This window comes from Strigops habroptila, chromosome 2 (assembly GCF_004027225.2).
Source record: "Strigops habroptila isolate Jane chromosome 2, bStrHab1.2.pri, whole genome shotgun sequence".
Lineage (NCBI taxonomy): Eukaryota > Metazoa > Chordata > Aves > Psittaciformes > Psittacidae > Strigops > Strigops habroptila.
In genome coordinates, this window is record NC_044278.2 from 118,427,026 (window position 1) to 118,454,732 (window position 27,707).

Below are 27,707 nucleotides of genomic sequence, written 5' to 3' on the forward strand. Positions count from 1 at the left end.
GCCTAATTCTCTACATTTCCAATGAAATTTAAATCCCAAAGTCATGAATGGCCACTGCAGACTAGCCTCATTTCTGTAATTTGTTTGGATTCAAAGCAGTTGTACATGGGATAAATTTAGTCATTATTTTCAAATGTAAGCTAATAACCCAACTGAAATTCAGGTGCAAAGCATATAACTGCAGGGACAGTGCTTTAGACAGATCATCATCTTCTTTTCCTGATGTTTCCAATTCTATTTGATAACTTTTCTATGAAGCCTCTTGTCTGTGTCATAGATCTTTAGGAGGAATTCTGCCTTGACATCTAGGAATATCTTCTTGATATACCACAGTTTTAGTCTCTCTCAGCTGTTGTCTTCCATCAACATAACAAGATCTATTCAACTAGTTTAACCCTCTAATCTCTGTAGAAATGCTAGTGTGGACATAGCCTAGGATGCCTTTGGGCTGACCTTGCCTAGATCACCTTTTGTATGTCCCTAAGCCTGTCATTTGGGCTTTATCATATGGCTTTCTTGATATTTGTGCTTGTGTGAAGAAGAGCACTTTGAATTCTGGTCTTGTGAGCTACAGCTAAACATAGTAGAGCATAACAGTACCATATTCATAGGCTGAAGGAGTTTATTCTGGAGACCTGACACCCCCATTATAATTATTTTGGTGTGCTGCTTCTAGCTAGCTCTATTCTAGTCCCATGCTTTAAGTGCCGTCAGTGGCTGAAACATGTCAAGTGAACTTCTGAAGCCTTTCCCTTCTACGTGAAAGGAGTCCAGTTTGCTCCAAGGCAACTCTGAGACAAAAACCAAATCACAGGGAGTGGGGACCATCAACAGATTTGCCTCAATAGCACCCTCCCGATGTAAAGTAAAGCGTTAGTGTAGATGTGTACATATGAGGCACAGAAAACTTGTTTCCTTTTTGTTTCCATCTTCATTGAGCTGCTTATTTAACAAAGAACCTGGGCAGTCTCATTCAGACAGGACAGCCTGCAACAAGCATCTCTGGTGGTTTAGGTGGGTATCATAATTCAGTTTGTGAGGCAAATGCTCCTCCTTTCCCCTTAAAAAAAACCACCTGAACAGTGAAATAATGTAATCTCTTCATATTTCCTCTCTCCTTGTTTTTCATACAAAATAGGGGGGTAGTATGTTTTACTGAGGCTAGATTTACAATTGAAGCTTCAATGTGAAGCACAGACAAAGCCTTGTTTCACAGTGGTGTGGGTAAATGTGACTGAGGAGGTAGCATCCATGCCATCAAAATTTCAGGAAAGCTAGGGAGAATACTTATCCTTTAGAAAATCAGTATATTTGAGGAAACTGGTAGGTAAACAAGAAAGGTTTGTGAACAAAACATAAACTTGTTTTTGTTTCCGTATTTTCTAACAGATAATATCTTTGTAATAGACAGCACTTTCCTCTCCAACTGTGTATCCTGTTGTGAATCAGAGAGTCATAGAATGGTTTGGGTTGGAAGGCATATTAAAGATCACCTAGTTCCAACCCCCTGACATGGGCAGGGACACCTTCCACTAGAGCAGGTTGCTCCAAGCCCCGTCCAACCTGACAACCTGACCTTGTTGTCCCACAGGGATAATGGAGCAAGTCATGAGCATTTATCTAAGGGGAAATACAACCCCTTAAACATTAGAAAATATTCTGCATACTTCAGATAGAAAAAAAATTTACTTCCATCTGGGCTGTAAATTCCTACAGCCTCCTGCTGACCTTGGTCATAAAACCACTGATGTTTACAATCTATAAGTAAGGGATTAGATGGAGAAACCTATGAGCTATATAGTATCACACTACGTATTTTAATGCCTGAAGATGATGCAAGAGGGGAGCAGGGAAGATGGCTTGCAGATTCTTCTTCTCTCCACTAATTTATTCAGTCCCCTACACTCCCTTGACCTGTGATCTTGCACAAGCCTCAAACCAAGCTTTATCAGTGCATGGTTATATGGATGTCAGTGTATTAAAGAACCCCAAAGCACTACCTGACTGATGCTGTGAAGAGTGTTGGTGGCATGGGGATGAGCGTGGCTGGGCAAAGCCGTGAGCAATCAAACAGTTCATTCTTCTTTTAAGAAGTGTTACATGTCCAGGCTGTGGTATTCTGGGTCCTTCTAAAATGTGTCAGCTTAAACAACCCCTGCAGCACACATCTCTTTGCTGTAGTCCTGTAAGAGCTGTTCTGTTCCACCCCACAGCCAGCACCGAGATTTGTATATAAATGAAAGCTACTGAAATGATTCACTGGCCACTTCATTATTGCTGCTGTGCTGGATGAGAGGGGTTGGAGCTTTTTCGGTACCGTATAGAAATATCCTCTGTTGGAGGGAGACAGGTAACAGTCTGGGCTGCCTCCAGCAGAGGGAAGTGGTACACACACACACAGAGCAGAGCAGCCGGGAAAGATGTCAGGTTTTGTGTTTGCAGAGCTGCAAATTCCCCCTGCCAACACAAACGACTGATTTAATCCCCTTTGCTTCCTTGCCACAATGGTCTAACCCTCCATTTCACCCAGACCAAGAAATGAGGTGTCACCACGTTAACCGTCACATATACCCCCCATGCAATAAGACTTATACAGACGTTGGATTTTAAGTCTCGGATAAGTGCTGGAAACACAGGTGCAGCAGGGCTCCAAACACGGTTTTGTTTTGAAGTGTGAGGTTTTAATATTGCATTACAGAGGCTACTTTAAACTGGGGTTGCCTTTTCTCTGAAACTCACCAGCAGGGAATATAGGGACACCCTTTAAATGTCTTGGGCTTGTATAGGTGGTCCCAGCCTTACCTACAAGTAAATCAATGTGTGGATGTGCACTCATACTACTGAGCACCAACACACAGCTGAAGGCTGCCCAGACACATAGTTGTGGGGTTTCTTGCTCTCTCCTTTTTCATGTTATACTCACATCTTTCTGTCACAGGGTCCCCTTTGGGTGTGCACACACGCACATGTCTACACAAACTGAGCAAAAATGCACTTGTATCTCACATGGAAGAAATCCTTTGACCACTTCTCCTTGACAGTTATAAATTTTTTAAGTATATTGGACTCTTCCCTTAGCTTCTCTGCCTTTAGAAAGAGCAGAAGCCTGCTCGAAGATGTCCTTAACCTGCACTTCCCTGAACTGCCTTAATACTGCTTGCAGAGCAACGAGATAACTTTGCCTCTCTCTCACCCTGTCTAGTCCTGCAGGGAGGCAAGTTTTGCCTCAAGCTTTTAACCTTTTGGATGCATGGATTTTCCATGCTGAGCTTTATAGGTGGGTAACAAGAAGATCCTATTAAAGTGAAATCAAGTAGCAAAAGGATTGTCAGCTCAGCAAATCAGAAACATATAGTACCTATCCTTCCTTCACCACATCCCTTCCTGCTCACTACAAGAAAGAAGCGGGGAAAAAACAGGTGGTGAAGGAGGAGAAAAGAACAACAGAGATCAACAGAAGCACTGGCAACGTCTTGGTTTCGTATGTAGGAAATTAATCGTGGCTGCTAAAGACGCAGCCTCTTTAATGAAGAGGCTGCTGCAATATCATCGCAACAACTAGCAACCTGCATGTTTGATTACAACAGGTTGAGCCAGTGCATGCTCCCTTGTGCCACACTCAGAAAAAAGAAATCAAATGTCTATACGTGAGGCTCCTTCATTTCCTACGCAGAGATCTACTTTAATGCAGGCTTTTCACAGCACGTTTCTATGCCAAGAAGGGGCTGGCGATGGCTTGTTTACCTACTTACCTGTCCTTGAGCTGCATGGCTTTTAGTTGAATAAATTAAACAGGCTGTTCCGAGTGATTCTTTGAGCCTTTTGAATCTGGATTTAATTCTCAAAAGAGTTTTTGCTTAAAACCTGCTTTTCAAGTTTTCAAGCAACTATCGCCAGTCTGCAGGATGCAGTTCTTTTAAAGGATCTTGGTGCCTATGGGTAAGAAAAATCATCATCCTATCTGGTACGTTGCCTGCTTTTAGGTTTCCTGTGTATTTATGATAGGCTAAAAGTGGAATGAGGGCTTGCTAATACAAGGAAACTTGTCTTTTTCTGTTAAATTGCTGTTCTTGTTTGCTGTGTGTGATTATGGGACGAGATTTCAGCTGCTGTGAGTTACTTTAAACCCACTGCTAGCAGATATGTTTGTTTATTTTTTAATGCTGTAATAACACTTTTAATATTCCTGAGTGAATACGCTTATTTGCTTTGCTTTGAGTAACCAATTCTGACTTGCAGGACATTAGTGGTAAATACTTGAAAAACTCTTCTCATCAGGAAGTTTGATTTTAGTATCTAAAGCAGAGGAAAATCTCAATATTTGGTTTTGGCAGTGGGGGTGTTTGTAATTTGTTTTCCAGGATCTTAGCAGCAGCAAAATTTCAGGGGCCAAATGCTCATTTGTGCAAGCTGAGTTATCTCTGAGGCAAGGAATTCTGTGGTCCATCAGAAGAGCTGGCTGTTGTTATGGACATGCAGTGATTTTTTTTCCCCTTGGGTGCCTAGGAGAAGAAACAAAAAAACTGTGTGAAAGAGAAAAACATGCCCTAAAAATATGCACCAGAAGATGACTTTTCTCTTTAATACACTGCAGAAAGTTTTAAAGATGTTGAGCCAAGCATACTAAAGAAAAACATGTATTAAATCTGGCATGACACTATATAGTGAACTGTTTTTTTACTGTAGTTTCTGTAGTCTAGTGTTGTTTGGTTTTTAATCCATGCTATGCATGATCACTGTATTATTCAAGCATATTGTGTTTTTACATATGCACATACGTTTGGAAGGGGGAGAGAGGAAAGCATAAAGATCTTAGAGAGCAAAAAAGCAGAGGTCCCTTTCATTGCTGGAGTTGTAATGCATTCGTCAGGACCAGGATGCAGTAGATACCATCAGAGCTCTCAGTGATGCTCAGGACGGAAGCACAGAGAAATATCCAAGCTCAGGCCCTGCTTTGGAAGTGTTGGCTCACTATCTACTACTGTGAGTAGCTAGAGCTCATCATACACCATGCTGGGCTCTTAAGTGACTGCAAAATAGTCCCTGACTAGAGATCTGCATGCTTCATCCCAAATAAATTCTGGATAGTTCTTTTGCAGTCAAAAGGTTTATTCCAGATCTTGTCTGACGCACCTGAAATGACAATTTGGACCTAAATAGAATAGTTAATATTATGATTATTATTATCATTATCATCACTGCTATTATCTCTATGTAAACAAAATACCACATACCATGACGAAACTGCTGCTTTTATCTCTCTTTGTAATGCCCCAAATCCTGTAATCTAATTGTTACACATCCTTGCTCAAAAGAAAGGCTCAAATATTAGCTTAAGGTTGTAATAGCAATTAGCACTGCAGAAGCTTAAGCTATCTGTGTAGGTCACAGGGTTTGCTTACCACATATTTTATCAGTAGGTTAACTTGAGCGCCTTATCATCTAACACTGGAAATCCTGAATTCAGCTGATTTTTTAGGTGTCTGTCTATCCTGAATGTTTGTGCTTTATCTTTTACGCTATGTGTGAATGTGCATTAAACACAGAAGGACACATAAAGGGTAAGGAAGGGAGGAAAATGGGGGAGGGGGGAGGAACCAAGTGTTCTGGGAGTGGAATGGTACTAAATAATGCCAAAATGTGTTTGAAAGAGAAGTGGTAGTGGTGTCTGCTTAACTGATGGTAGCACCAAGGCAGAAATATGTTTTCATTCCCCCCTGTTGGTCCATGGGTAGTAATTCACTCCTGAATGCAGAGGTGAGCAGGGCAGCTCTGCTCAAGCTTACGTGTCCTGGTTTCCCAGGGAAATTCCCACACCAGAGATTTGGAGACTGAATGCTCTGACTTTGACACTGTGGCAAATTTACTGCATGCCTTTCACTAAGCGGATTTTAAATTGAACTTTTGAAACCTAATCTGGTTTGTCTTCTGGTGCCTCTGTTTATTTGGAGAGTGAATAATAAGTCTCCTTCCGTAGGTTGTTCTCTGCTTGTATCCCGCTTTTCTGCTCTTCCTTAACCTCTCGCTGTTGGTAACCATCTGAAACAAGGTATAGGATTAGGAGGACCTTTATATTTAACCAGTTTGGTTGTACTTAGGCTCTGAAGAAAAAAGAGAAGGGAAGTCCTCATTGGAGAAGCTAACGCCAACCCAGGAGTTAGAACAACTAAGTCTCTCCATTAACAGTTTAAATCACAGATTCCTCTCCACCAGAATTATACACTCCGTCCTTCCTTTGCTTCTCCACTTCAATTGCAACATATTCTCTTCGACCTCAGCCCTCAACACAGCCTTCATTTCCATTTTTTGTCTACCCTAGTACACACATCATAAAATCATAGAATAGTTTGGGTTGGAAAGGACCTTAAGATCATCTAGTTCCAACCTCCTGCCATGGGCAGGGACACCTCACACTAGACCATGTCACCCAAGACTGCATGCACCCTGGTCTTGAACACTGCCAGAGATGAAGCATTCACAACTTCCTTGGGCAACCTGTTCCAGTGCCTCACCACCCTGACAGTAAAGAACTTCTTCCTGATATCTAACCTGAACTTCCCCTGTTTACGTTTAAACCCATCACCCCTTGTTCTATCACTACAGTCCCTGATGAAGAGTCCCTCTCCAGCATCCTTATATCCTTCAGACACTGGAAGCTGCTCTGAGGTCTCCACGCAGCTTCTCTTCTCCAGGCTGAACAGCCCCAACTTTCTCAGCCTGTCTTCATACGGGAGGTGCTCCAGCCCCTGATCATCCTTGTGGCCTCCTCTGGACTTGCTCCAACAGCTCCACGTCCTTCTTATGTTGAGGACACCAGAACTGCACACAATGCTGCAAGTGGGGTCTCAGGAGAGCAGAGTAAATGTGCAGGATCGCCTCCTTAATATTACCTCTAGAAAGGTCTCCTCTCCTCCTGGCCAGCTGCATTGTGTGCAGATCCAAGAAGTCCCTAACAGGTAGCTGAGCTGGCCAGTTTGCATGTACTGACTGGCCAGCTGGCAGCCCGAGCAACGCAATTAGCTAACGAGCTTACACCGCCGCCTCTCACTCAACAGAGCTGTGCTTTGTCGTCGTCTCCCACGCCACTGACTCCTATAAAACATGTGGGATATTTATAGCTTTTAAGCTTTCACCTCTCTAGAGAACAGGGTGAAATTAGCCACCAGGTTCCTAGTATATTACTGGGTGCAGGATTGACAGATGGGGAGCCAGATGGACAGACAGCGCTCCTATAAAAGCCTTATTTCCACAGGAAAAGAGGCTGTTGTGTCTAAGCACTACTAGGATGGAGTTATAGGGTGGGGGAGATTACGACCCTCATTAACAGATGTCATGTGTCAGGCACTTCTGCAAAGAGATGTAGAGGAAAAGTAAGTGAAGTGACTCATTTTGTTTTGAACGTGTGAGTTTAAGTCCTGTTCTCTCTTTGGCAGATTCACAGCAAACTGTGGTAGCTACTCATTCAAAAGGGAAGGGAAAGCAGATTTGTTACTAGCTCCATTACTCCTTTGTGTATTGTCATTTAAAGGCATTCATGTGGCTTTTCTTAATCCAACCCAATAGGCTCGTGAAAGCTTTTCTGATGGTTTTCTTTACCCAGCCCAACAGGATAAGTTAAATGGCGTATGAAGACTGTAGTCTCTCATGTTGCAAATGACTGAGCCCATCCTCTGACCCAGTTGCACTCTGAAAATGGCTGGATCAGGGATGATCAAGCACAACAGGCAACATAGCCTATATCTGGGGATTTCAAACAAGAAAAAAGACCTTTTTAAAAGCTACTGACTACTGAATCTTGAACCCACCACTTAAACATCACTTTCTAAAGCTGTAGTCATGAGATGTGAAAATGCTACAGCAAAAATTCAACCTCTGCAACCCCTCACTGGGATTTAGTAGTAGTGGTGTAGTTTTTGGACTGTTTGGTCCCTGTTAGACTCATGATTGAGTAAAAGTCTATAGGATCAAGCATTCCTCTTATACAGCCTCTTAGATACAGACATTAAAATTTATGGCATCCCTCCTCTGTAGCATCCTACGGCCTGTGAGGTGGGGAGTGTAAAGGAAGAGAAAGGTGAAATGCCACAGTTGGGAAGATTATCACATGCGGAGTTGATATGAAAGCAAAACCTAGCTCCAGTAGTTGTCAGATTTCCACCAGGTGAGTGGGGTGGAATCTTTGTTTGAGCCCAAATTCCTGCTTGAACTGTTGATCGGCAAAAATACTTTGAGTTGTCCTCACTGCTGCATTCATCTGAAGGCTGGATGCTTGTCTGTAAATGCTGACTGCAGTGTGGGGTAGCCTGAAATGGAGAAAGTAAAAAGTTACAGAAAGTAATTCCACTAACTGCGTTTTTGAGAGAAATTGTGTTACTCAGTTTTATTTTAACTTGTAGGATATCTGTGAAAACATCACATGCTTTTGATGCTATGCATAAAGTCATCACAGCTAAGGGTATCCAGTACTAGAAAATAAGCACTGCTGGAGCACTTCAGAACAACTTTCACTCCTCGTTTTCCAGTAATCCGTTGTGCCTTCAGTATAGAAAGCTTTGTAATCATTCCCTCTTTCTTTTCCTTCACTGCAGAAGTTCCTCTTAAAAAAACCCCATCAGGTCCAATCTTCAAAAATATTCACTGACTTCTGAGGGATGTTCTCATGTCTCTGAGTTCCGAGTTACTGTAGAAAATTTACTTACATAGGGTGGCAATCCAAATAATCTTATTTTGTCTGAAAGTATATAAAGGTCGTATCAAAATCTCATTGGAGCTCCATCCTAGGAAAAAAACGAAGTTGCTTGCTTATGAAATTCTGTTATAAATGAATTTTGCATCTGGTCCTGCAAATGTACATGACTGTTTCTTTGTGACCCCTTGCAATGAATAAAGGCAAGAGATGTGAGTAGAGATGTGCAGGATTAAATCTGTTGCTTTCATTTCTTTTCTTTTTTTTTTCCCTATGGCATTTTAATGATAAAAGACCAATTTCTGCCCTTGCTTAACCTCCAGCAACCCCACTGATTTCCTTGTTCATTCCAAATTGTAATGAATGACTTTACACACTGGAGCCCTTTTGTTCTTTCTCTTCCAGATTGAGTGTCTCAGCCCAGACAATGGGCTCCTGCCCACGGGAGTATAAGTCTGGGATCAAAACACTGACTTTAGCAGACGTGCTCCATCACCACTGAGAGCTGAAGCTAATCTCTGATATACAAACTTTAATGGAGCATAAGCCAGGGAAGAACATGCAAGTAAGCACCATTTTTAACTCCTTAGCATAGTTAGTGTTTGTATCAGCCCTGACTCATGGTTTATATACATAGGGTATGTATTAAATATCGCTGTACTTGCACTACATGTATCTATTTGAGATAATTATGGCTATTGTAGTACTGGTGGGACTTAGTCTTTAATGCATTTATCCTCACAACATCTGATAAAGTGAGGAAGTATTTTTATCTGTATATTATATAGAGGAAACTAAAGCCTAGCTAATTTTTTGCTACACCAGGGAACTGAACCTGGGTTTTCTGAGTTGAAAGCTGGCACTCAGACTGTTGGTCTGTCTTGTTTTAAGCCATACAAATAGGCACAAAGAATAGCGCTCCTTGTAAATTGGGGATGCTGAACTACTTGTTCATGATACAGCAGACATGATAAATAGCTTACTCTTAAATAAAGTGTTTGGGAATTGTCACGTAGCTGCGGAGAGGCCACGCTATTATTAATGATGCACAAGGCATATATTTCAGCTCATTCTTCCATATCCATATTGACTCTAAAGTGCAAATAATAATACAAACTAGATTTCGCTAGTAAACTAACACAATTTATCTGGAGGACAGAGCAGAAAGCAGAAGCAGAGCCTGCTTGCTCTCTGTTCTTGAGTGGTGGCATGTCTGCTGATGGAGGCATCCAAGGCAGGGCACAGAGGAAGTGTTGATGCTATTTACTTGTCTGGTAGGGATAGGCTTTTGGTTGAGCCCTGGAGATTAACAAGGGATGAAAATGTGTATCAGAGCCAGTAATAGTACTCAGATTTGCTGTGTGGTACCATAAGTTCACCTTTTCCCTCTGTAATCATACAATAATGTGCTTACTTTGCCAGCTCAAAGGTCAATTGGTTCAATGCATGTAAAGATGCCTGAAGTGCTGGGTGCTGAGGGGCTGAGGTGCTGGGGAAGTGGGGGCTTTATTCTGCTGTCTCAGAGGTCATTCTTTAAAGGGGAAAGTTCAGACCTGTTCTTTTAGTAAGACCAGGACTATCTATGAGTGGAATAACTGGCTTTTCATTTTCCATGTGAATTTTGCTATTGCACCATCATAAATCTAGAGTAAGTCATTTAAAGTTAGCCAAGATAGGGGGCCTTATTGGAGAATAAGGAAATACTACGCAGTTGTGTAGAACAGCAGATGTCATCAGAAAAAGTCTCCTTCACAGTGAGATTATGGCTTGAATGTGAGTGCTGATTGGCCTTCCAAGTTTTATTTGATTTCAGATACTGTTTGGTATGCTACAGTATGTCATTGCACTTTAACGGCAATTCCCATTCACACAGCTATTCTAAATAGGTTCTTGTATGTACCTATTATCTTGGTAGCCAGGTTTCTATATCAAATCCTGAACATTTCATTATTGTTAAAAGTATAAAAGTCATCTATTCCATCCATTTTGTACGGTGAGGTGAGCAAAATTGGATGTGAAGTCACAGTGTGGTAGTGGGGTAATTATTTGTTGGAGGTTCTTCTAATATACTTATGGTCAATTGTATTGAAGATGTATTATATTACAGTTGTTCATGGCTGTTTTATCATGTACTGTGGATTAAGAAATATTCTATCCTATCCCCTGGATTAAAAAAACCCATGCTTTAGATTTTTAGAGGGGAAAATATGTCCATGAAAAAGTGTAATCTGATCCTCTGAGCAATTTATACTCTTCTGGATATGATCTGAACCTTCTTGATGAAGATCTTCCTACTTCATAAGACATCAGTGGAATTTCCTGAGACAAAAGAGTCATTCTACTTCATTAGAATGAATGAACCAGTATCTCATTTGAAGTTGGCCGCATATGGTACATGCAGCACGTTTACACAATACCAGAGCACTTACTTGAAGAACAACTGTCTGCCATGGAAGCAGCCTCCTGAAATGCTTTCCTTAGTTTAAAAAAACAAAAGGACACGTTTGCAGAGTTAAAATATAAATAATGCATAGGGAAAAAAGAAAATAATAGGCTTATGGAAAGGAGAATAGAGACCTATACACTTACAGGACCTTCCACCTAATTGCCTATAAATAATTGCCTTGTACATATTACCCACTACAGAGCATGGTCTCTGACAGGGCTCTAAGCCTGGATGTCAGCTGCAGAGCTCAGCTGCTGTTTGTAAATGGTCTTAACTGTGCTCTTGATTTTTCTGTGCTTACTGTATATAGTTTTGTTTTACTGGCACTGTACTGTAAGCATATTCCGCACTATGCAAATAGAAGAGCTGAGAAGCATATGGGCCGAATCCTGCAACACTCACTCAGGCAAATGTCCAATCCACTTGAAGGGAACTTCTCCTGAGTAAGCAGTAGGAGCAGACTCAGCTCCATTGTATGCCTCTGCTGGTTTCTCAGGTATGACAACAGGCACTGGTACTTTGCAAACAAGGAAAGGGAGGGTATAAGACCCAGTACTGTGGGTAGATGCTCAGTTCTGTCCTCCTTAAGCCCAGAAAGCCACTGAGATGCTACAAAAGGCACAGTCAAAATAGAATGACCCTCTCCAGCCTTTAGCATCTTGCTAAAAATCAAGTAATAAAAGGAAAGATCCCTATACATGGTAACACTTCTCTGTCCTCACTCTGGAGTCCACCTGATGGTACCAGCAGTGGAGATGTCTCTCTGAGTTAGTGCAGGCTGATTTAAGCTGCAGGCACCCATTGAATGAGGAGGAAGAGGAGGGAAATCCTGTTTTGTGTAAAGAGTCCCTGTGATTTCTGCTCCACCATCCTGCTCAAGAGCTTTGGCAGAAAGACCTGAACATAACTCAGAGTGGAAGCTTAGGATTCAGATTTGCATCTCTCTTTGCCCTGCCATCCATCATAGAGAAGTGAGGTTTCACCCCTCAACTGTGCAGGTAGCTAAAAGCTCTGTCCCCTACCCTAATCTCCTTGTATTACATGGTCCATTCTGCAGTGACAAGGAACTTGTGGTGGGCTTCAGATCCGAGTCCTACAAAAGCTTGCACATCTGCTTAACTTTTTTAACTCCAGTTTTGTCTGCACTGCCCATGGCAGCCTGATATATATCAGAGATGCTGGATTTCTTCAATCTAGCTACCATGGGAACCAGTACAGCACTGATGCCATGGTACAGACTTCAGTATGAGCCCAGCAGGGACCCTGGCTACACACTTGGGGCTGCTAAAGTGTACTGAAGGCTGGGCTGTGTGTTTTCAGTGCTAACATCATCCCTAATAGCTAGACTAACACTGGTACCCACAATCTTCCTTTGTCCTGCAGCCATATCCTTTCAGCAGTGCCTGACTGGAACCTTAAGCGTCAGCCCTTACTCGCATGCCTCGTCCTCATGCACCTTTAAACCAAAATGACCAATTCAGATAGAGGCTTAAAGGTCAAACACTCCAGACCTGGTTTTGCAAACCATTTTGTACCTGGCTTTTCCCCTTGTCTAAAAAAAAAAAGCTATTCTCATCAGGAAATGCTGGCAAAAAGGGTTTAATTACAGAAATCATTTTGCTCCCTATGGAGAAAGCATGAAGAATGGCATATTTCCACATTTGAATTGCACATTCATCAAGAAAAGAGTGATTTCCCCTTAAGAATGTTCTGGAGGAGTAGAAAAGAGCATTGAACCCTGGGGTGTGTATTATTTTATAGTCTCTGAAAGGCAAATGGTTTCACTTCCATTGATTAAAATATATGAGTTTTTCCCTCTGGATTACTCTCCTGGAAGTAGGAAAAAAAAGAATCTCTTTAGCAGTGGCTGTCAACTAGTGCAGCACCTCTTAGTAAAGGGCTTACCTAACCATGCAAAGGCACTTCTGCTGCTCAACTTCTTCAGCAAGGAACCTTTGACCATAGCAGATGTTGCTACTTTTTTTTGCTTGATGAATGGGGACTTTACGATAGGTGTTTTCATTGTTTGTTGGAGCAAATGTCAACATGGAAACACAACCCGACGTCAGGACTATTAAGTCCTAATTTGAGTGGCAGCTCCAGGACTTGCTCTCCTTGCTCTCCCTAGCGCACAAGGTCTAATAGGCTTATGCATTAGTCTTTTCAAACACCTGCTTGTTCCACAGATGTAGCTTCTATACAAATTCTGCAGAAACACTGTTTGGAAGAGAGTTTGACTTAATAGTCTCTGTTCACAGAGAGCATTTCATCCATGCAAAGCTGCTGTGGTGCAGGATACAGGCACGATATGGCAGGCTGGTGAACATTGACAATGTATGTCTTCATAAAATGTGCTCCAAATTGGTATGCAGCACACTTTTGCACCTGCAGTAATTCACTGTGAATTGAAGCAGGGGGATTTTCCTAAGCAAAGTTGTTTTTTGCCATTAAATTACTATTGTTCTTCTTTTTCTTTCCCTGATTCCAAGAGCATCATTGTCTAGTTCAGTTAACAGGGAAAGGGCAATTGCACAAACAGTGCTGATCTGTTACACTTGGGTTTACCAACCGGAATTCAAACAAACAGCATTCTCCTCCACACTTGGGTTTGCTCGTTTCCTTATAATAATGTTGCTGGAGTTTAAAAAACAAATACATAAATGGCTGAAGTGAACAGGCAGATCAAATGGAAGCATTTCCAAACTGCAGGAAAGTGCCACAAACAAGTAAGAGCACTAAGAACAAGAAAAAGCAGAAGTTATATGCAATTGGAAGTGAAGATGTTCCATTTCCTTTCTAAAATCAAATGCAAACGGCTCATGTGACTGATTTAGTATTGAACAAGAGAGGGAAAATTGCTTCTTGGCATTTAAATGGAAATGTTTCTTGTTCAGAAATTTTGGAAGCTTGCATACTGTATGATTTCTGAAAGGCTTATACAATTACCATTGAATTTGGATGAGGTCTATTCCTAACAATATATATATTTCTCAATTAAACTTTGCCCTTCTAGAGACCTAAATTACCTTTGTCTAGAGTCTTAGATTCCTGATGTGGAATATATTCCAGAGGCAATAAGGCCAATGCAAATGTGTTTCACTTTTAATATGTATGACTGCAAAAAACAAGTGAACAGCAGCAGCTATTTTGCAAAGCAGACCTTTATGTCGAGAGCTCTGCTGTTTAAGATTATGTTCTGATTTGCTGCATGCCTTTTTAACCTGATAACTGGGTTTGGAATAAAACACAGTCTTACCTTTTGCTTTCCACAAAGCATGGAAATTTTGGGGGGGGGGGGGAAGGCAGAACATGGCAGACTTGCACCCGGCTGATTTAAAGATATGGCGTGAAGAGGACAACTCCCATGTAGCTCAAAGCACTGCATGAAGTACTGCAGTCCATTATGCTCAGCACTCTTCCTACAGTGTAGTTTTAGGGCCTTATCCAGTATTGCTGTGAGATTTGTGATGCTAACTGAAGCCATGGAGAGGCTGTTGCTGAAAAGTTTTGTAAGAGTAAATAATGAGGAGAGACTTGAAAGAGAAAAGTGGAATTACTTGTTGAATGAGAAAATAAGTGTAAATGGCAACAAGTGATGATAAGTTATCCAGGACTTGCCCAAGGTCAGGCAGTGAAGCAGTAGCAGGGCCTAACACTTAGCAACACCACAAACCTTTCTTCCTTCAGACCACGTTGAATAGCAGCATTAAGTAGCCCTGATTTCCTGCCACTATGGTTTAAAAACAAAACAAAGCAAAAAACCCCACAAATATTTCAAATTCAGTAAATGGTAGCATTGATCTTCCGCCCAAACAAGAAGTAATGATAAATTATGCAACTGAAATATTTCAGGCCTTCGTCCTGAGAATTTGATTTTAATTATCAAACAACACAATTATCAAATACACAATTGTGTATAATAATAACAATGATAACAATAATAATAATAATAATAGGATCTCCTGTCACTGCTGTGGCTGATGCTTTCTGACCCCAAGAGCAGCCCATTATGCAAGTTGCCTAACTAGGGGCAAGGAAGGAGCAGAGGTTTCCCCTCCATATCACATATCCCCAAGAAGAGGGAGAGGTTCACCCAGGCCAGGACATGAAGGCACCACCCGAGGCAGGTCTCCATCCCATTGTCATTTTCATCCTGATCGCCATCCCATTCACATACTAAAGCCAATGTCCATCCCATCTCATCTCCATGCAGATTCCATGCCTATGCTCAGCTCATGCCCAAGCCCAACCCATGTCTATCACATATCCAAGCATATCCTCTCCCCTCCGTATTACCTTCTAATGCTTATGCCCACACCCAGCCTATCTCATCACTATGCCCATACCTATGTGCATGCCCATGTCATGCCCATGCCCATCCTCTCCCCACACCAAGTCCTCTCTGTGCCATGCCCATTCCTATGCCTGTGTCCATCCCATTCCCATGCCTAGGCCATGCGCATCCCTTCCATATGACCTTCCCTTCCCTACATCAATCTTATACCCATGCTTTCCTTATGCCCATCCTCTCCCTGTGCCCATGCCATGCCCATATCCTGCTCTTCCCCATGTCTGTGTCATGCCCATGCGTATGTCCTCCCCTGCCCCATGCCTGTGCCATACCCATGTCCATGCCATGCCTATGCTTATGTCCTCCCATGTCTGTGCCCATCGCATGCCCATGCCAATGCCTACATCCTCCCCTGCTCCATGCCTGTGCCATGTCCATGCCCATGCCCATCTCCTCCCCATATCCATGCCATGCCCATGCCTCTCCTCTTCTGTCCCGTGCCTATGCTATGCCCACGTCCATGCCCATGTTTGTGCTTATCCCCTGCCGCACCCCTGCCTATGTCCTCCCCTGCCCCATACCTATGCCCATGCCCATCCCATGTCTATGCCCCTGCCACCCATGCCCCCTCCCACCCAATGCCCGCATCCACACCACGCCATCCCCGTGCCCGCGCCCGGGCCACCCCCGTGCGGAGCGGGGCGGTGCGGAGCAGCCGGCCGCATGTGCGCCTGTCATTCCCAGCCCGGGAGCGCCGGCTCCTGCCGCCCATTCATGTAACCTGTGTGTGTCTCTCTTTCTCTCTGTGTGTAACAGAGAGAGGGAGAGAGCGAGCGAGGCAAGGAGAGGAGGAGGAGGAGGGGGGGAAAGCTTTAAATAAAGCCTTTGGATTGCAGCTGCTTATTTTGGGCAGTCCTACCAGGGACGATTACTGCCAGGAAAGAAGCTGGACCCGGTCCTCTTAATTTTTTATTATTATCATTATTATTTTTAATTTCATTTGGGTTTTTATTGCTGGGGGTGGCGGAGGTGCATCGCCGAGCTGAGATGAGCTCCGCTGCCTGCCTGTAGTTGCCCACTTTGGGATCGCTGGACACATAAGTGGCATTTCGGTGTGGGGAAGCCTGCAGACATGGTAAGCTTTGCTTTTTTGCTCTGAAAAAGTGCATTTGTGCGGTCGCCTCCCTCCAGTTTTCCCTTCCCCCTTTCCCTCTTCCCACCAAACAGGCACACGGGCTGGGGAGAAGCTCCCTGAATCCCTGGGTTTTTCCCTCCCCACCATCCCTTTGCTTTCCTCCCCTCGCATCCCAGCCCTTGCTGCTCCCTCTGCCACACAGTTTGCAGCAATTCAGCAGGAGGCAAAGATGCTGCTGGAGGCTCCTGCCTGGGGCGGTGGGGACCAGGCACCCTTCAGACTGACAAGACCTTGCTCCGAGGGATGTTTGGGCTGGCTTCTCCCATCCAAATCCTTCCCTCCGCACCCCGGGCTGTGCAGGGGGGAAAGGCAGCAGTGCAGATTCAGTGGCACTGGAGCAAGGATGCAGCTTTAAGATCAATCGGTGTTATTTATGTAATAGTAAAAAGGGGGGGGTTGGGGGGGGGCGAGAAAGAAGGAAATACTAATAATAATAAACCAAGAAGTGCCTCGGTATTCCTCATATGCACAAAGCTCCTTTTGCTCTGTCTGACACCCCCCCCTTGCCGCCCCGTCCCCATGTCCTGCTGCAGGGTGGTGCGTGGTGGGAGTGTGTGTGTGTATGTTTACATTTGGATCTGCGATAGGGATGGGGATGTGGGGAAGGGGTCTCCCATTTTCCACAGGAGAGGGTGGGTTTGCCTCCGAGAGAACATAAGGAAAAATGCGCTTGGCTGCAACTTGAGTGGCAATTGGGTTTCTTAGGCATTAAATGTTAAAGCCCTGCTTCCAGCCATGCCCTGCCGGTGTTAAAAGCTCCCCCTCAAATAGTGTGGCATTGGAGGAAAGATGCTGGAGTGCCTGGGAGAAATGCAGTGGTTCAGACTCCTGCTCGTCTTCTCAGCAATTTGCATTTCCAAATACAAATTTGGGGCTGTTGAACGTAAAAACAGGGTGCTAGCAAAGGGCATTTATTTCTTGGTAGTTGTTTTGATTTGAGTATATGTATATATATTTTATTGGTAGAGAACGTCTGAAATATTTTGCTTTGAAATAAGTAGTAGTTGAGGAATGCCAAATCTTTACAAAATAATAATTAGAACCCCCTTCTGAAAGTATTCACAAGGCAGCGTGTATTTACTCTTCCTTACCATGGCCATGCTTAGAAATGTGCAGTGGTTACAATCGTGTAAGCACATGATATGGAAAAAAAAAACAACCCCAAAAGCATATTTATGCCACAGTCTTATGGGATCCACAGTCTGAAATACGTTTTTCTTACAGCCAAAACAGAGCTAGAGAAATACTGAATAGATAGACAAGACCTTGCTGCATCTTGAACACGTTTGCTCATGGCTCTTCCAGGAAAGTTCAGTTCTTTACGATTAAAACAAAAACACCAAATACCAAAACCCTGCATCAGATAATCTCTCTTCCTCCACCCCATCTTCCTCCTTAACTTTCAGCAGAGAAGTCTCAAGTTTATAGCTGCATTTCTTTTACTTTTTAATTGTTTTCCCCATAAAAGTCCTTTTTGAGGGGAGGGACTCTCCAAATGAGAAAATGAGAGCAAAGCTTTGACGTTGGAAGTTGCCTGTGCACTTCTTATAGGTAAACTAATGCTGTAGCCCTGGCGGGTTGTCACTGTGCTGCTCCCTGCTTTGGGGCACGGGAGTTGGGCAGGGCAACACAGCAGATCCCAGCGTATCCCAACCCGATTTCTCCCTGCTTCACTGACCCTAATAAAACTGCTTACTGGTAGGGTGGCCCCTCCCCTCCTATGGAAAGTGCTCTGCTCCCAACATGTGCACCATATGTGCCTGCAATACCCAAGGTTTACCACCTATGTGCTATGCCAGCTGCACGCTGGGTCCAACTCGGGCAGGGTATGGTCCATCACAAACCCCAACATCTCCTGGTTTGCTGGGGAAAGCTGGGGCTGAACCAGTGATTTATATTTAATATTTTTCATTGGCCTCTTCAGATCCAGGCGCCTCCCACTTAGTGTTTCAGCCTGTAGCACTTTTATAGGGTTTGGTGGAAAAAACAAGGACTGTGTATATATAAATATATATTTAGCAGGGGGTGTGTGTGGTGGGGGGCATAAAGGCAGGAAGATGCATCTCTTGCACTGGTTTGCAGCTCACTTGGCTCTGGCTGTGTGACAAGGCTGTAGGAATTTGCTGCTTTGTGGCCATTGCGAGCTGCCCTTCCCTGCTAAATTCCCAGCTCCCAGCCTATGCCACGCTGCTGGATCAGTCCTTGCCGGTGCGGGCTGTTTTGCGGCCGTGAGGGTTCCGCGCTGCCATGATCCCTTCACAATGTGACTCCTAAGTCAGTGCATGGGCAAGGAAAATAAGGGTCTGTGCAGGTTTCCAGCAGGTTTTGGGATGGGGAAGGGAGCATGAGGTCATGGTGTGTGGCCAGGCATGGGAAAATGTTACCTGAGTTATGCATCCTCCTGAGATGCTCTGCACTGGACCAAGCTGGGAAGGGGGCTATACCCCCAGCTGGGGTGGGGAAAGGAGAAGAGGTGCCTTTGCAGACAACCTGCTTCAGTTTTTCCCCAATTTCTCCCCCAAAAAATAAGCAGAACTGGGGATTACTGCCACTGCACTGAAATGTGCTATATCCCTGCAGGGACTCCTGCCTCTGTGCTTCACCTCCCTTCCTGTACATACGTGCGTCTGTATGTGCACATCTTTACTAGGAGAGATTTTCAGTTTATCTGTCATTTATGTCTGTGATTTGAAGAAAAAAATGTCGTGCTTTGGTGGAGAAAGAGGGTCTTTGGTGTGGAAAGAGGTTCTCAGGCTGGTCTTTGGCAGGGGAAGGGGGAAAAGGCAAAAGTAGGTGCACAAGTTAACTTTGTAGTTTCCTTTCTCGTTAGCAAGGGGTCCTGGTTTATAAAGGCTTTTCTGGGAAGAATTTGCCTCCTTTTACTTTAAGGGATAGGGGAAAAATTACTGAGAGAAGAGAATAAAGCTGCTCGTTTGGTTTTAGGTGGGGAGGGAGGGAGATACCCCCCACAGTGTTCTATTTGACTACACGACTGGAAGAAGAGAGACGTGGCTCTGGTTTCAGTGGGTCTGGGGAAGGAGGGAGATTTGCACTGAGAAGGCTGTGTTTTCTTTAAGTCCTTGTAGCTTAATTATTTTCCTTGACTCATTTAAATTAGATGCTTTCCTTTTGTTTGGGTGAGCAGATAGTACACTGGCAAGGGAAAAATGTTGTTCTCTTTTGTTTTACGAAGTGAGGAATTTTTTTTTGCTTTTATTTCATTTGATTGGTTTCCTGGTGTGCACAATAACTAAAATGTTATTTCATTCCCTCTACAACATGTACATTATTCCAATTAAGAGCGCACTCTGATTATTTTTAACCTGGTAGTTTACCATTTCTCTGCTCAGCAGAACAAAACATTGAGTTCTTGCACTTCAAAATAGCTCAGAAGCTGAAGCAAAACTACCTTTTTTCCCTGGGAAAGTCATTTCCAGTTCTGTTCGAGTTCCCGCTTCACTGGTTCATTCTCTGACAGAATCACATCCTTGCAAGGAGCAGAAGCATGATCTTACGTAACTTGATGTTTCCAGATCAAAAGTTACAAATAGTGCAGTTATACCACGATGGGAGAGATCTGGCTGCAGGAATGTTGCACGACATATGTGATTTCTTATTAGGATTTCAAATCAAGGCAGTTTTAAACATTTATGGGGAGGGGGAGAGAAGAAGAATTAAGATGAAGAAATGAAAACGTGCTCGTTTGGTATCTTCTTTAACATCATTTTCTCTTTTTATCTTAGCTCTGTAGGTACTTGAGACTTCTTTTTTTTCTTTCTTAAAGCAATTTCTTCTATGTTTAAGAAATGTGTAATTGTAATATCAAAAAGTGAAGCATCTTGAAACTCTCGGATATGATTCAAAGCAATGAAAGTCTGTAAATCAATGTCAATTCACATTTAAAGACTGGCTGTTATCTGCCCTGTTACAAGGTCTATCAGCATACTTTATTGTAACTAAAAGCTAAAATACTCTGTTTCTGCTTTGAGCTGACATTGGCATTGCTGGGCACTCTGACAGAGTAATGTGCATTACATGCCAGTGAACTGGGTATTCATGGATCCTTGACCAATGTGTTTCAGAGAAAAAAAAAATTGTAATTAAAAATTTATTTTTTAAAAATATAAACATACACGTATTTCCTCTTTGCTGTAGATTAAAAGGAAACGATGGAGAAATTTTATATCTTAACTATATCAGCATAGCTTGAGGAGTGGTGCTGTAGTATGGCTATAGGACTTACATTTGTACTCAGGGATAAATGTGTGAGTTACATTCCTCTGTGCCATTTCACTGTTGCTGCACTGGTAGTCAAATAATTTTCCTAGAAGCATGTTTTTGGAGGGGTTTTTTTGCCAGCTGTCCTGAATCACTCTTCCTGGAGCATCTTTAAAGGCAGAGTTGCAATCTCAATAGGAAAGTGCGTTTCCTTGGCTATGCGGATTGACAAACACTTCTTACAGAAAGTTCAAGTTTCTGGAAAGCTTGAGCCTTACTCACCAAAACCCTTATGCCTTTATACCAGACTGCTGTGAACTAAGCTGTTTGTGCTGTAGGGGGATTCAAACTTCATCACATATTGTCCTGCCGGATATCAGCAGAGGTGATCTTTTCAACGTAAAGATGTCCGTGAAAGCAGCAGACACAGATGTCTATGTCCTTCCGGTGTGTTGGCAGGCAGGAGGAGGAAAATGTTCTATGAAATGGAATAGGGCTGGCAGTTAAGTTTCCAACTCCAAGTAAGGCTTGCTTTCTAGGATGCGACACATCCTTGTTTCTTTAAAAAGCGAGGTGGAGGGGGTAGAAGGAAGAAGAAGAAGGAAAGAGAACTTGCTGATGGTCGATTTAGGTAGAGGAGCTTGCTGAACCCCATTTATCAGTCCATTTAAAGGGGAATGATTCAATTAGATTTCACTCATATCTCCTCAGGCTTTAGTGAAGTAGCGTTTGCTACAGACTAGAAAAACCACTGCAGTCCAGAACCCTGCTTCAACATCATACCTACCGTAAGGCACCGGTCGCAGATGTGCTACCCAGGCAGCAACAGCAAATGTGAAAGCAGGAGATGTCTCTGTGCCCATTGATTTAGGTTTTAGGTGATTATTCGGTGCAGTTTTCTCTTTAAACACTGAGTAGAAGCTGTATCTCTTGCGTGCTCATGTGTCTTCGAAGTATCCTGGAGGTTGATCGTTAAACAATCAAAGGTTAGAAAACAGAAGGGTTAAATATTATCTCAGTGTTAATTCAACCCTGTGTTATGTATGCAATAGGGGCTCGCGGGTTTTGTCCTCTCCTCCTCAAACTCCAGGAAGTGCATTGAAAATCTTAAGATTGCTTAAAACTTTCAGTCTAGGGCTGTGCTTTCTGGGAAATACTGGGTCTGTGCATAAAATCAGTCTTGGTCTTCTTTATTGTGCTGTATGGAGGGAAAGACAAGACAGGATTCAATTCCTGAGCCGAAGTGTCTTCAAATACTATCTGTCCACATGAAAACAAAGTCCTGGAGGCCACCAAGTCATAAAACGTTCTTCCACTGGCCTGCTGGACTTAAATAGCCCAAACTTCTAAATGAACTGAATGCCCAAATTTTATAATGAAATAGTTTTCAGTATTCTGCTAATTCCTTTTGATCTGCCTCTGAGCCTTTGGATGCTGAAAGCCCCACCTATGTAACGTAATTAAGAATAGGAAGGGAAAGTCTGGTCAGTCAAAAAGCCTTCAGAAGGAACTGTTAGAAGTGGTTGGAAAAATTGATGGAGCGTGAGACACGCTGGAATTTGCTTCCTGCTTGTTGATACACACAGTAGTAGCTGGTTGGGCTTGGAGTATCCCGTCAGCCAGGAACACGCAAATGCTGCTATTTCTAGGAATTTGCCCTCTGTGCAGCTGGGTTTAAGGTGTGATCAGCTTTTTGGTGTTGGCATGGATTTTTGTGCTAGAAAGCAGAGAACAATCTCAAGAGCCGATCTCAGGATGCATTCCTGCAGACAGAGCCATGATCGAGAGTTACTTACGGCACTGAAGCAAAGCAAAGTTCACACGGCCTTTAATTGCTGTTGTGGGTGTTTGACACAGACTCTGAGCTATCAAGGTGATCATCTAGAGGTTGCAACACACTTAGCTTTGGCACAGTTATGAAATGTTGGGTCGAAGTGACTTGCCCAACATTGCCCACAGTGTTGGGGCATCATTCGGCTGCTTAATGTGAACACATTTGTTCTTATTCCTCAGCCCTCTGCTTAGTCACTACAAACCTTCCAGCTCTGCAACGGGTGAGACACAGATCATAAACCTCATTTTCTACTCCTTGTTCTCACTGTTTCATCTCCAGGCTGGCTTGGATAAAAGACGGTCTTGTGAATAATGACTGCATCATAACGAAGGCAGACAGGGTGCTTGATGAAAGCAACATTCATTGTTAAATTCTGGGTCTCTGATATATACATTTAAATCTTATTACTGGTCTGTTAGTCTAATCTTTGTTGGAATTATTTTAAGTCTTGCAAAAGGTTTGTTTCGTTGCATCATTTTGGTATTTATATGTGTCATTACTTGGTTTAACAGAGTACTCTGCTCCTCTAAACAGATCCCTCCTGGTCCATCCTGCTCGGTCTGGTCCTCTCCTCATCTCCTGCCTCTTCCAGCTCTATTCTGCAATCCCATTTTCATCCTTCTAATCCCTGCTTTTCAGGTCTTGCATCTCAACCACATTCATCTCCTTCGGACTGGGGATCATGCCGAGCACCAGAGAGTGTCTCTGATTGCAGTTCTGATACTTGGATGCAGACTGGCGCACCCCACAGCACAAAGCATCTCGTTTAGTCCCACACAGGTAGAAATTTAAGTGATGGAAGCTGGCATATGTGTACAAATGCACCCAGGAGCATGCAGCAACCGTGTTTTTATCAAAGATCTCTAAACTTGGCCAAATTCACACAGATCCACACAAAATTCATGAAAAGAAAACCGGTTCTTTCCCAGGCAAATTTCAAGTCCTTCTTCTAAAGATCCCAGAGGAGGTTTTAGAGAGAAGGCTAAAGGCATTTTTTGAACATGGGTAAAACAACATATTTTTTCCCTAGCCTTGTTCTCAGAATCTGCTGAACTGTTTTGACTGATTTTCTCCAAAAAACTTCAGCCTGAGGCAGACAGCTGGCATGGAAATTTTCAGCTCAAACAATTTGCTTAGTATAGTTATGAGAAACTGCAAATGCTGTTGTATTATTAAAGCTGCCTCACTCTTCCCATCATTGACAGCACTCCCGACTCTGCCTTTCCGTAATAAACAGATAACTGGAGATTTTTGTTACAAACTAATTTTGCGTTTGTGTGTTTTAGAGATATTTTTATATATTGGGAAATTTATTATAAAACTGGCACGTGCGTTTCAGCATGTGTTAGCAGATGATGAAATCTCCAGCTTCCTGGAAACAAAAGTGAATACAATTAATGAGAGTCCCACGCAGCCGCATCAAAGTGATACAACACGGCAGGATTTCTAGAATGGGATGAAAACCAAAGAGATCTCTGAAGATGTTGCTTTGACAGGGCAGTCACACAAATTCCCACATTTCGGGTTCATGGTCCTTCTGATGGAAGGATTCTGGTTTAGTATAACAACGTTCTCTTGTAGCAGCAACTGTTATTGCACATCACAGCCAAACAAACAAGGCGAGGGGGGAGGAAACCCCTAAAACTGAATGAGCAGATGAGTGTATTTTGTATCTGATCAGCTTTTTCCTTTTTTTATCATCATCACAGCTGGCTGCTAAGGCTGGAGTTTCACATCAGAGCCAACCTCAGGACCCATTGCCATGGAAGGAGAAGGGTCTTGCACTCTACTTCTCATTCCTTTACAATGTCCTCTCTCCTCAGCTTCTGTCCTTCCACTCCTTCAGATACGTTTGATTATTTAATTAATCAACAGAGGAGAAAAATGGCTCTGTCTTTTGCTAGGGATTTTGGGGTTTTTTCTGCTGAGTTATTGACTTACATTGAGTCAATGTGGTGGGAGCATATGCCAAGGAAAAAGGAGAAAGAAGGAGGTAAAAACCACTTTATGGAGGTAAGTTTTTATGCTAGTCTCATTATCTAGGAGATGTTTTCCTGGATTGCCAACTGTTTACAGCAGTTTTGTTGTGCTTATATGAAGCCTAATTTTATTCATATTAAAATACAAAGTGCACTTTTTCATTGCATTCTTCCATCTTCAGGACAGTCTTTTGAATCATCCTTCTCAGTCAGCACTGAAGCAGTTGTCCTCTAAGAATCTGCTGGATTCTTTTTGAAACAGAACAAAAAGTTTCCAAATTTAAAATCATACAGTGCATGGAAAATCATTCCTTTTCTATCTGCTTTAAACTCACAGTTTGGTAATTTCATTAGGTGACTGTGTGAGTTATAGGCATGACGATTTAATAGAGGTCTGTTCCTCCCTCTTTTTGTTGTTCTTTTCCAAGTTGAAAATCCCCACTCTACTTCATCTTTCCTGCAAGAGTCTTTCCATGCTCCCGAGAATATTTGCAGCCCTTTTCTATCTTTGTTAATTCTACTATATATTTTAGAGGTGGCAAAAATGCATGTGGCATTAAGATAGGAATGCATCAGCTTCTATATCATCATCCTGTTATATTTTTCTCCTTTTGCTGTCTATCTTTTTTTCCTGGCATATCCCAAGATTTTCCCTTCACGTTTGACCGGCACAAGCAGAGAGCCAGTATTTGTAGAGGGCATCCCATCGTGATTCCCCAGCCACCTTCCTGTGTGGTAACAGTTATTTCAGAGCCCACACTGTGTATGCATTGTTAGAATTGGTTTTCCCTTTTATGCATTACTTTGCTTTTATTGATACTGAATTTCATCTGATGTTTTTGTCACCCAGCTAGTTACTCATCACTGTGAGAGTAGGTTGTGGTGTAATGATTGGAGGCTTTGGGAGGGAATCAGAAAGCCCAGCAATGAAAAAGGCTCTCACTTTGACTTTTATTCTTGTCCTGGGGATAATCTGAACAAAAATACAACCAACAAAACACACTTAATATCAAGCAACAACAACCAGCCTGGCTGTCTTGTGACGTCTGGCTGTGAAGTTGTCTGTGGCTCAAATGTTTTTGCTTCTCATTGACAGCATCTAACTGAGTCTTTTTTTCTTAGGCTTCTTTCTAGCAAGCATTTGCTCTTACCTCAAACAGCAGATTATGCCCCTCTCCATCCACCTGGAGCACTGAATCCTGAACCACGGGACAGCTTAATGACCATCTTCAAGAAGCCTGACGTGTTTCTCCTCCATCTCTATCTCCTCAATTTCACTCCTTCCATTCCTAAAATCCATGTTGTGTTTATGATGCCCTGCAAAGATGCCTAGGATTTGGAAACTTTTGATACTCTCCTGGGTTTGCTTTCATCTCGCAAGGTGTGAGCAGACAAAGGCATCTGTCTGTCACTGAAAGCCCTGTTTATTGACAGGCATTTGGGTCTACCTGAATAGAGGTTGCTTTAGGGCTTGGGTTTTAATAGCTTATTATTGCTGGTGCTGCTCACAATATTACTTGGGATTGAAAGGATGCACAAATGACTCTCGTAGAAGCTACAAACCATTGCTTACATTCCTGCGTACCCCTCATATGCTTTAAAATGTCATCTGTTTTGTGGCTCTTTGTGCCAAACACTGCTGATCATGGGCTCCAGGGAGCAATGTTATTGTACACCTGCATCATTTAGTTTTGCATTATTTTATACCTTCTGCATAATTAATGTTTTGTTGAATTTTGTGCATTTATTTATTTTGCTTTTTTATTTTGGCTTTTTATGTCTTCTGAGATTATCAGACAGCAAAGTTCTAGTTGACAAGATGGTAACGGGAAAGGAGAAGATAGTAGAAACAGATATGAGGGAAGAAAGGTGGGAGAGGCAGCATTGGGGGTGAGGAAATGGAGGAATACTGGGAATGGAGGGACCTGTGCCAGCTCTTTCGGTGCTAGAGCTGGATTGCTGCAGCCGGTGCTGTGTTGTGCTCTCTACAGTGAAGATGCTTTGATTGGTTTTCTTTTTCTTGTTTTTTTTCCCCTCTTTCAGAGCATGGAAGGTCAAAAATTCTATAATTTCCCCACACCCAACCCCAGCAAAGCTGCTGTTCAAATATGAATGTGTTGGACACACATATTCTTCATCTGCAAATACTCCTGCTTATTTTTCTCTCCTCCCCTCTGTTCAAATGAAAATCCTGTGAGTTAACTTCACTCAGGCTATATGGTACCTCACCTCGCATCATGTTTCCTTGAATATTTCATGAAGGCCTCTTTTTAAAATAGGCACTCGAACTGAGTGTTTGGAAGTGGACATTCCCAGCAACAAAAGTTTTTGGAGACAACAAAAGCCGTTCACACCAAATCTTGCTTCAATCCCCAGATCGCCAGCACACTCTAACTTAAACCAGGGCCAGACCCAAGGATCGTTACTGTTAATTCAAAAGCTCCTGTTGGTTTTAATGGGCTCTGGATCAGACTTTGTCGCTCCTGCTATGGAACTGTGCTGGCTGCCCCAGTGCGGAAACACAAAACAGCCATGAAATGTGGAGGCTGGTTTGGAAATGGATGTCATCTCGACTGCCAGACTAATTGCGCGTACAAGGCTGGGAGGATGATAGGTTTGGGGTTTTCTTGATGTTTCCAAGTAAGTCAAAGTTCCTCTACTGAAAACATGCAGAGTGGTGTTTTGTAACTATTTTTATACCTACATCAGACTTGATGTTAGTGGCTTTGAATAATTTAATGTTTTTCTTCCTCAGCTGTCCTCTCCAGTGAGTTGCCATTGCAGGGCTGCAGGAGTTGCATAAGGAACAATGCAGGCAGCCTGGCATTGTCTGTTGGGGGGGGGAATGTTGCCTAGTTTTGTCTTGTTTTATTTCTTTAATCCTATTTTATCCTTTCTCTTGCTGGTGAGAGGGACATCAGGCCAAGGTATTAAATCATACTGACCAGCGTGGGCTGAAAATGAAGTACATGCCAGCTAAAGGCACAAATAGGGAGTTTTCTGCTTAAACCACTGAGTGCTAATGTCTGTCACATAGGAGGAGCCAACTATTTAACAT

The 27,707-nt window shown here is 42.8% G+C and overlaps 1 protein-coding gene across 10 annotated transcripts in view; it reads left to right on the forward strand.

Annotated features, from left to right (window-relative positions):
• The window catches only part of TENM4 (teneurin transmembrane protein 4), a 1,610,848-nt gene that overhangs the window by 978,316 nt on the left and 604,825 nt on the right, over positions 1–27,707 (forward strand). For 4 of the 10 annotated variants that reach the window (XM_030476260.1, XM_030476267.1, XM_030476270.1 and 1 more), the window contains exon 1: positions 16,229–16,558. The exons of 1 other annotated variant lie outside the window; for it this stretch is intronic. The gene's annotated coding sequence lies outside the window, so the exon portion shown is untranslated. Of the gene's footprint in view, positions 1–9,091; positions 9,252–16,228; positions 16,559–24,664; positions 24,684–27,707 lie in introns of those variants that run through there. 5 more of the 10 variants (XM_030476261.1, XM_030476263.1, XM_030476272.2 and 2 more) reach the window with 4 other exon arrangements.